At 37.2% G+C, this 9,794-nt stretch overlaps 1 pseudogene; it reads right to left on the reverse strand.

The window, feature by feature from the left end:
* Positions 1–1,355: 1,355 nt before the first annotated feature.
* On the reverse strand, positions 1,356–2,125 carry LOC132364406 (actin-related protein 3-like; annotated as a pseudogene).
* Between the last annotated feature and the right edge of the window lie 7,669 nt (positions 2,126–9,794).

Below are 9,794 nucleotides of genomic sequence, written 5' to 3' on the forward strand. Positions count from 1 at the left end.
GAGGAGGTCTTTGGAAGGTAATTAGGTTTACATGGGCTCATGAGAGTGGAGCCCACATAATAGGATTGGTATCCTTATGAGGAAAGGAAAAGACATTAAAGCATCTTCTCTCTGCAATGTGAGGATCCAGTGAGAAGTTGGCCATCTGCAAGTCAGCAAGAGGGCCCTCACCAAGAACCAAATCTCCAATCTGCTAGCCCCTTTTTCGTGGACTTCACAGGCTTCAGAACGATGAGAAATAAATGTTGTTTAAGTCACCCAGTCTATGGTATTTTGTTATAGCTGCCTGAAATGACTAAGGTCATGAAAAGGGGTGAAGTTCTGATACGTGCTACACGTGGATAAACCTTGTTAAGTGAGAGAAGCCAGACACAAAGCCCACCAAAAAAATAAAATAAAGTAAAAAAGAGAGAGAAAAGAAAAAAAGAACAAAGAGGGCACAAAGGGAAAGAGGGAACAAAGAGGGAACAAAGAGGTGCATTAGAACCACCCCAAAATCAGCTGATAGAGATTTAATTGGCATTGCCAGTGATTTCTGTTGTAGGAGAGGAGTTAGAAGAGCAGTCAAAGTAGACAACTGTTTGCACCTGCAACACCACTTTGTGTCTGCCTCTCACAGGTTGGGTCAGTGGCATGTGCTTAGACACGTGAACCAGGAAGAAATTTCAATAAACAGAGGCTGAAACTGGTGTGGTAATACCTGAATGTTGTGAACATTGCTTTTTTTTTAGAAAAAAAAGATCCAACAGGCTGTTTTTATTTTGAAAAGAAAAAATTTTTTTTTTTATCAAGAAAAAGAGTCCAAGGAATTAAACTTAATCCAATAGACAGTTGGCCCTTGAACAATGTGGGGTTAGGGGCGTGGACCCTCCACTCAGTGAAAAATGCGTGTACAAGTTATAGTCAGTCCTTCATAGTTCCTCCGTATATGTGGTTCCTCCATATACGTGGTTGCACATCTATGGATTAAATCAACCACAGATTGTGTAGAACTGTAGTATTTACTATAGAAAAAAAATCCACATATAAGTGGACCGGCGCAGTTCAAACCCTTGTTGTTCAAGGGTCAACTGTACTAGCTTCTTAGTTCTAAAACACTTGCAACAAAAACCAATTTTCTTTTAGTGTGGAGGGTAGCATTTCCTAATTACTGGAATTCCTTGACCCATGAATGAGTAAGGGCAAGTGTCATGAGGCCTCTTAAAGTTAAAAAAAAAATTTTAAGTCTTTTATTGTGGTAACATATAGCATGAAATTTACCATTTTAGCCATTTTTAAGTGTACAGATCAGTGGCATTAAATACATTCACATTGTTGTGTATGAAGCTACTTTTTGAAATGTACTTTTTACTTGGTCATTTTTTTCTTTCAAAATATGAGTGACACTCAAAGTCTCTGCACATCCAGTTAAGTGAGGTCAGTATCCTTGTAGAGAGAACTCTGACACCAATAAGATAATGCTGAATTACTTCATTTACTACTTGTTAGGTAGGTAAATTCTAGATTAGCAAATTCTGGATGAAAAAAGATTTCAGGTTCCAAAGATCTGTCGTAACCAACGTCAATGGAAAATTCTTTCTTTGAGATTGCCTTGATTCTAGTATACTGTTTTATCTACTTGGCCCCTCTGTGTCATACTTGTTAAATTCTTTTAGTAAATCTGGGCAGACATAACTGTAGCACTCCTTTACTTCCATAGCTGTTTCCAGGGATTGCCCTAGAGGAATTCCTACTTCTTGGCCTCTCAGTAGTTGCTGAATGAAATACAGTACAGCTCACCTTGTGACTGGAATGTGCTTACCTCAGCTGCCAATCACATGTCCTGTAACCACAGAAAGGACAGGAGTGACAGCACCTTAATACCAGTCACTATCAGTTTTCCTACATGTCTTGTTGCTCAGGATGCTGTTAATGCAAGCACAGCCCGCATGGCTATGTACAAGCCTGGAATATTGAAGTACTCAAACCATATTTCAGTAGTATATTCTATTTTCAGGAGCATTTAGTGGAGATTTAATCAAAAGAAAGTAATGACATTCAGGTTGTGCTTTAAGTATTGAGAGAACATTTGCTCTATAAACCTTTCCATTAGGTGACAGCCTTAAACTATACCATGATGGACCGGCCACTTCATGGTACCTGTGGCTTTTTCTATTACTTCATTCTTTTTCACCTCTAATTTTGTTTATTTGGCCTCTCTTTTTTTCTTAGTGAGTCTGGCTGAAGGTTTATCAATTTTGTTTATATTTTCAAAAAAAACCAGCTCTTAGGTTCATTGATCTTTTCTATTGTGTTTTTTTTTTTTTTTTTTGGTCTCTATTTATTTCTGCTCTGATCTTTATTATTTCCTTCCTTCTGTAAACTTTGGGCTTTTTCTAAGTCTATTAGATGGAAAGTTAGGTTGTTTATTTGAGATTTATCCTGTTTCTTGTGGTAGGCCTGTATCACTATAAACTTTCCTCCTAGAACTGCTTTTGCTGTGTCCTATAGATTTTAGAACTTTGCATTTCTATTTTCATTCATCTCAAGGTATTTTTTGATTTCGTCTTTCATTTCTTTGTCAATTCACTCTTTTCTTAGTAAGATGTTAGTCTCTACATGTCTGTGTTTTTTCCATTTTTCTTCCTGTAATTGATTTCTAGTTTCATACTGTTGTGGTTGGAAAAGTTGTTTAATGTAAATAATTTAAATTTTCTAAATTTATTGAGACTTGTTTTGTGGCCTAACATGTTATTTATCCTGGAGAAAATTCCATGTGCACTTGAAAGGAATGTGTATTCTGCTGGGGTTTTTTGTTTGTTTATTTGATAGAATGTTCTACAGATATCTATTAAGACCATCTGGTGTAATGTGTCATTTAAGGCCACTGTTTCCTTATTAATATTCTGTTTGGTTGATCTGTCCACTGATGTAAGTGGTATATTCAAGTATCCTACTATTATTGTATTACTGTCAATTTCTCCCTTTATGTCTATTAATATTTGCTTTATATATTTAGTTGCTCCTATATTAAATGCACATATATTTATGAATGCTATATCATCTTCTTGGATTGACCCCTTTATCATTATATAATGGTCGTCTTTGTCTTTTGTTACAGACTTTATTTTAAAATCCGTTTTTTCTGATATGAGTATTGCTATCCCAGCTTTCTTTTCATTTTCATTTGCATGGGTTATTTTTTTCTATTCCTTTACTTTCAGTCTTCTGTTCTTCCTTGATGAGTTAGTGTCTTAATTCCTTCTGCTTCCCAGTAAAAGCCAATTCTCATAGCCTTCATTCATACTAAGTGTAAATAATGTCAAATACATTATGGTATTATTCTTCCAAGGGTATTTACATTTTCTAAATTGAAGGTATAATGGCTTAGTATAGCATTTGAATAATTATTTTCACAATGAGAAAAGATTTCTTTTTCAAAAATAGATTGTTTTGTTTTGAAATTCTTATTGACATTTAAAAATTTGAGAAATATTATGCAGTGGTTTGACATACATTAGAACTCTGGAGAGAGAATAAAACTGTTAGCAGAAAAGAGAAGCTATCTGTGGGCTTACACAGGATAGTATCTCACTTTCTTCTTTCCTCTTCTTTTTTGAAGAAGTGGCAAAGAATGCTTGCTTCCCTTTTCACCTTGGCTCTGAAGGACATGTTTTATCTGTTGGCAAGTCTTACCCTTGCACATAATGAATTATACTAATAGTAACCAGAATCTCATAGCATTATTAGTGTTTGATTTGATTCTGGGGAGAATTAACCAGGTACCACTCCACAATCAAACAGCAAGCAATGACATTTAAAGTAGTTGCCTGTCTGTAGGCAAGGTTGGCCATAAATTCCAAATATTTCATAGACCACCCACCCAGATAACTCTGGTGGGACACACACATACACAGGGAACCACCACTAAGAGACAAGCACTCAGGATTAGGCAGGTCATGGTCACCAGCCACTGGCAGGCTTTGGCAAAAGCATCAGTTGTCATTTTCTACTATGGGGGTTTGCTTTGTGTCCAGAGCCCATATCAAACACATTGCTGCAACTAAGCAGATTGTCAACCACAGTAAGTTTCATGGAAATGTTTTCCTGCACTTCTCTGATGCATATAAATAAAGTGAAAATCCTGCTTTTCTTTCTTCAGAAACTGAAATGTAAAGATTATAAGGGACAGGTATGATCACAACATAGCAGTTCTTGAAAACATATTCTATAGCTTAAACCATATCGTTTTCTTCCCATGAGTGAATTGTCTAGCAGTATAAGTTTCTGAAAAGCCTGTATAATCAGAATTCCAGAAATACCTGAACCCAGATGAATCCTACTACAAAGCATGTTGGGACTACATATCGTAGTCCCCTTGACAGGGGCACATATATAATTGATGTTGAAGTTTGGTCTTAGGTTGTTTGTCTTCTTATTTATTTCCCCTGTTATTTCTTGGTGAGAGGGAGGATCTTAACTCTTTCTTCTTCCCAGTTAAAGCCAATTCTCCTTCTGTTATTTTTAGTTTGAAGTTGTGATATTTACTCCCTATTTTCCTTTCAAATGGGAAAATTGGTGAAAATACTTTGTAAACTATGATGTGCCATTCATTTTTTAAACTATCATGATTTATAAGGTTTTTAAAATTGCATTTGGCACTATTTACAGAAAGGATTTTTTTAGTGGTTATGGATTATGTTTCTGGTAGTATCTCACCCAGAAGATGTCTCTTGTCCAGGGCATATGTCTATAAGAAGCAAATTATTCCTTCTGCTTGCATTGCTACATGCTTTGAAGAAAGGGCTCTATAGCTACCAGCAGAAGCCAGAGCTAAATCTGTGATTCAAATAATGCCAACAGCACTTCTGCTTAGATAATTATATGAAGCCAGATGGGATTAATTAGGAACACTATATAGTCACAACTGAGGCACCAGCTTTGGTTCCATTCCTGTGGCTCCCTGGTGCCACTATTAATCTCAGAATTTTAGGTAGTGATGGTAGAGTCCAGACTCACCACCACCATCAGGGAACTTTGAGGAGAGTTTTAAGGGCCTAGGCTTCTCCCTGCTACTGCTGTTTTGCCCACATTTGCAAAAGATTTGGTTCAGTAGGAGGAACAGAGCAGAGAGAAGCCCTGTACTGAGGGCAAGTGATGGTGAAAGGGCCAAGTTTTCTGCATGGTGGTCAGGTTGGGGTGGCAGCTGCTGCTGCCACCAGTTTTATCCAGGTTTTCCTCCCAGATCTGTGGGAGACCTAGTCCTCTGACCCAGCCTCATGTCTCGAGAGGTGGGACCTGGACGGAATGGGCTGAGGCCAAACCAAGAATTTTGGGCAAGGAGAAATTTATGTTCCTGTTAAAGGCAAGGTTGACCTGGGATGCAAAGAAATGTCTGAATCCTGCAGTCCAAGCAGCGAGGTGGAGAACAAAAACTCTGATGTGAAAGGTTAACAACAGAGAATGGGAAAGATGGAATAAACTATGCAGACCCTGGAAAACCCTTCTGAGGCAACAAAGCATCCATTCCTTCAATGCCTTTTGGCCTGAAATGTGATTGATGTGAAAGCAATGTTCCTTTTACTTTAGGTTTTCATTGCCTGTAGCTCCTTACCTCTGAATCGTTGGATCTGAGACCTTGTTGAGCTATGTAAGGACTTAGAAACCCAGTCTTTTCCTTCTCACCCTCACCAGGTGATATTTGATGCACTTGTCTGGCGAGTGTTCCTAATGTAGAGGTCTAGACATCAAGCTTTAGGAGTAGAAACTCCCATGAAAATATCATAGCAGGTTTGTACATTAAATGATTATTTCTAAAGACAAATATGTACATACTAGTTCATGTGTGCAATCAGAATAAATTTGTTAATGATGAGGAAGGACTTAATGTAACTGAACTGTGACCCAGTTTGCCCCTGACTACCAGGGGACGCTCCACCTAGGATGAGGGGGAAGAAGGCAGGTAACCCAATCCTAGGCAATGTGATTCTGGACCTTTAGGTAATTAGGCTAATGATCTATGCTAGCAGGAGTGCTCTTAGTAAGATGTCCTTGAAAACTGACATGAAAGCTAGGGTATAAAACAGAGATGTATCATAAATAAAATGTTCCCTTACTCTGTGAGATAACCCCATATATCCTCCGTTGGAGAGCTCATCTATCATTTTGGACCAGAGAGTGAGTGTTCATCATAAGAAGGGGAGCCACCTGAATATCCCCAAATCCTCTCTGCTTTGTCTGAGCCCATGGATTACCTGACTCTTTTACAGCATTATGAAAACTTGATACTGGGTAAGATCTTGATTTGTGTGAGTCTAATCCTTTGTATTAGCACAGGCACTAATCAAATAGAGCAAAGAAAACAAAGAAAATGGTACCAAGTACATGTGCCTGTCTTCTAAGATCCACTTTCTATACTTAGCTCTTGTTAAAAATTTTAATTTATGGGGAAGAATAAAAAATTAAATAAAAGAGAAAAAATTTAAATCAGGTTCTTTTAAGTATTCAATGGATTAATTTTTTTCTATTTTTTTTATTGTGGTAAAATACATATAACTTAAAACTTACCATTTTAAATTTTAAGTGTACAATCCAGTGGCATTAAAAACATTCACACTGTTGTGCAACCATCATCACTATCCATTTCCAGAACTTTTTTATCATCCCTGACAGAAACTCTATAGCCATTAAATAATAACTCCCCAGCCCTAGCACCTGGTATCTTCTATTCTTCTTACTGTCTTCATGAATTTACCTACTTCAGGCACCTCATGTAAGTGGAATCATATAATACTTGTCCTTTTGTGTCCAGCTTATTTCACTTAGCATAATGTTTGCAAGATTCATCCATATTGTAATATGTATCAAGATTTCATTCCTTTCTAAAGGTCAATAATATTCCATTTTACATGTATACCACACTTTGTTTATCCATTAATCTGTTGATGGACATTTGGGTTGTTTCCTCATTTTGGCTAGTGTGAATAATGCTGCTATAAACATTAGTGTATAAGTATCTGTTTGAGTCCTTGTTTTCAGTTCTTTTCGGTATATACCCAGAAGTGGAATTGATGGATCATATGGTAATTCTATATTTCACTTTTGAGGAACTGCCATACTGTTTTCCACAGTGGCTATGCCATTTTACATCCCCACCAACAATGCAACAAGGATTCCAATTTCCCCACACCCTTGCCAACACTTGTTATTTTCTAGTATTTTTTTATGATTTCTACCTAATGGATGTCTTACCTATCTTTTAGCCAAATCTCATTATTAAATAACAATAAATTTAATAATATTTTACTGCTTACTAGCTTGTTCCTACAAGTAGCTAGTTGCAACTTTCTGGCCAGTCTTGCCTCTGGAACAACCTTGCCCCTGAAACAAAACTGCCGAGACTGAACTGCTTAGCTGTCTCTTTGGGGGATCTTTGCTGATGTCATTTCCCTCTTGTCACCTCCAGCCAAACTCTTTGGGAAACTGATGGGTGAATAATAGAGAAGCTTGTTGGACAACTTGGAATAACTAGCATTACTTCATTCAACAAAAAGAGTTTAGGAATAATAAGTTTGCATCAACTTTCTTTACAGGATCTTTCTATAGTGTGTCATCTTACTCAGCTTTGACTATTCATGCAGGTGAAGAGGGCTTTGACATATCTGGCCTGATCCATTGCTCTGTTCATTATTCTCTTCTTCTTGGTATGGTTTACCTCCTAGAAACTTAAAAGGTATATTTGTGTAAGGAAGGTGATTTTTATTTCCTAACGTAATGATTATTGATATTTCAAATACAATATTCAGTAAATATCATTGAGGAATTTATATTACTGATTGCTTAAGCCATCATTGCCTTAAAAGTGCATGCACATTCTGAATGTCAGAGATTGGTTTTTTCATTATTGTTGTTAGTAAAAGCAGTATCTGTTCACTTTAGATCTTTAGGGCCTGTCTGCTTCTGTTACTGCTGAAGCCCAAACATTCAAACTGCAGTTGGCACTACAGAGATGGGAAGCCAGGCTGGGGCCTGTTCTGCCTCCTGGTTGTTGATAAAGCTGTCAGCCAGGTTGCGGGGGCAGAATTCTGGCAAGACTAGTGTTCAGAATATCTTAAACTTAGCCAACTGGCAATGGATGTCGTCCAGGAGATGAATATGACACCCTAATTCCCTGCTCCATAAAAATACACACATCCATCATAATATTTCATTTTGATTTTTCTGTGATACACTGTGGGCTGCAGAAATCTCTAAATAGGATCAATTAGGAGAAGCTGAATGCAATGTGACATTTTTAACATTTTTTTGTTTGTTTTATGTTTTTTGAATTATTGAATTTTGTTTCATTTATTTTTGTATACAGCAGGTTCTTATTAGTCATCCATTTTATACACACCAGTGTATATCTGTCAATCCCAATCTCCCAATTCATCACACCACCACCCCCACCCGCTTTTCCCCCTTGGTGTTCATACGTTTGTTCTCTACATCTATGTCTCAACTTCTGCCCTGCAAACCGGTTCATCTGTACCATTTTTCTAGGTTCCACATATATGCGTTAATATACAATATTTGTTTTTCTCTTTCTGACTTACTTCACTCTGTATGACAGACTCTAGGTCCACCCACGTCTTTACAAATGACCCAATTTCGTTTCTTTTTTGACTAATACTCCACTGTATATATGTACCACATCTTCTTTATCCATTCATCTGTCAGTGGGCATTTAGGTTGCTTCCATGTCCTGGCTATTGTAAATAGTGCTGCAATGAACATTGGGGTGCATGTATCTTTGTGAATTACAAACGTTTTCTCTGCATGGGATTGCTGGATCATATGGTAATTCTATTTTTAGTTTTTTAAGGAACCTCCATACTGTTCTCCATAGTGGCTGTATCAATTTACATTCCCACCAACAGTGCAAGAGGGTTCCCTTTTCTCCACACCCTCTCCAGCATTTATTGTTTGTAGATTTTCTGATGATGCCCATTCTGACAGGTGTAAGGCGATACCTCATTGTAGTTTTGATTTGCATTTCTCTAATAATTAGTGATGCTGAGCAGTTTTTCATGTGCTTCTTGGCCATCTGTATGTCTTCTTTGGAGAAATATCTATTTAGGTCTTCTGCCCATTTTTGGATTGGGTTGTTTGTTTTTTTGATATTGAGCTGCATGAGCTGTTTATATATTTTGGAGATTAATCCTTTGTCCATTGATTCGTTTGCAAATGTTTTCTCCCATTCTGAGGGTAGTCTTTTCATCTTGTTTGTAGTTTCCTTTGCTGTGCAAAACCTTTAAGTTTCATTAGGTCCATTTGTTTATTTTTGTTTTTATTTCCATTACTCTAGGAGGTGGATCAAAAAAGATCTTGCTGTGATTTATGTCAAAGAGTGTTCTTCCTATGTTTTCCTCTAAGAAGTGTCCAGTCTTACATTTAGGTCTGTAATTGATTTTGAGTCTATTTTTGTGTATGGTGTTAGGGATTGTTCTAATTTCATTCTTTTACATGTAGCTGTCCAGTTTTCCCAGCACCACTTATTGAAGAGACTGTTTTTTTCTCCACCGTATATCCTTACCCCCTTTGTCATAGATTAGTTGACCGTAGGTGCGTGGGTTTATCTCTGGGCTTTCTATCTTGTTCCACTGATCAATATTTCTGTTTTTGTGCCAGTACCATATTGTCTTGATTACTGTAGCTTTTTAGTATAGTCTGGAGTCAGAGAGTCTGATTCCTTCAGCTCCGTTTTTTTCCCTAAATACTGCTTTGGCTACTTGGGGTCTTTTGTGTTTCCATACAAATTGTGTAATTGTTTGTTC

This window comes from Balaenoptera ricei, chromosome 4 (genome assembly GCF_028023285.1).
Source record: "Balaenoptera ricei isolate mBalRic1 chromosome 4, mBalRic1.hap2, whole genome shotgun sequence".
Lineage (NCBI taxonomy): Eukaryota > Metazoa > Chordata > Mammalia > Artiodactyla > Balaenopteridae > Balaenoptera > Balaenoptera ricei.